The following is an 848-nucleotide window of genomic DNA, read 5'->3' as shown; positions in this document are numbered from 1 at the left end:
ATCATTTTATGCAGCAAGGGGAAATTCTTACCAATAGTTAGTCAACACACAGAGAGAGACACTTGATGTGGAGCCAAATTCATAAAGGTGGTTTTACGATAAAATGGGTCAAATTAGTGTTACGTATTCTTTTTGTATCCTCCGTAGTTGTCAGGATGGTCTCCAAATGGAGGCGTGGGTTCAAATCCCACTCCTGACACACTTTTGAACTGTGATTGTCGGCAGAACAACAAGTTTAACTCTTTTTTTTCTTTTGGATGCAATTTAAAGCAGCAGAGTTGGTATACAGAGTATTTTGAATCCGCCAACACTAGTGCAAAATCATTTTATGCAGCAAGGGGAAATTTTTACCAATAGTTAGTAAACACACAGAGAGAGACACTTGATGTGGAGCCAAATTCATAAACGTGGTTTTACGACAAAATGGGTCAAATTAGTGTTACGTATTCTTTTTGACACTTCTGTACTTGTCAGGATGGCCGAGTCGTCTAAGGCGCCAGACTCAAGGATCAACTCCTTCCTGATCAAAGGGAATTCCGGTCTCCAAATGGAGGCGTGGGTTCAAATCCCACTCCTGACACACTTTAGAACTGTGATTGTCGGCAGAACAACAAGTTTAACTCTTTTTTTTCTTTTGGAAGCAATTTAAAGCAGCAGAGTTGGTGCAAAATCATTTTATGCAGCAAGGGGAAATTCTTACCAATAGTTAGTAAACACACAGAGAGAGACACTTGATGTGGAGCCAAATTCATAAAGGTGGTTTTACGATAAAATGGGTCAAATTAGTGTTACGTATTCTTTTTGTCTCCTCCGTAGTTGTCAGGATGGTCTCCAAATGGAGGCGTGGG

General features: G+C 40.2%; 1 non-coding gene across 1 annotated transcript; it reads left to right on the top strand.

Moving 5' to 3' along the window:
- Positions 1-469: 469 nt before the first annotated feature.
- Positions 470-580, top strand: trnal-caa. The gene is made up of 2 exons: positions 470-507; positions 535-580. It is a non-coding gene; the product is annotated as a tRNA-Leu (tRNA).
- Positions 581-848: the final 268 nt, after the last annotated feature.

This window comes from Micropterus dolomieu, unplaced genomic scaffold (genome assembly GCF_021292245.1).
Source record: "Micropterus dolomieu isolate WLL.071019.BEF.003 ecotype Adirondacks unplaced genomic scaffold, ASM2129224v1 contig_10467, whole genome shotgun sequence".
Classification (NCBI taxonomy): domain Eukaryota; kingdom Metazoa; phylum Chordata; class Actinopteri; order Centrarchiformes; family Centrarchidae; genus Micropterus; species Micropterus dolomieu.
Note: the sequence above shows the minus strand (reverse complement) of the source record. Positions and strands in the feature narration are given on the sequence as shown.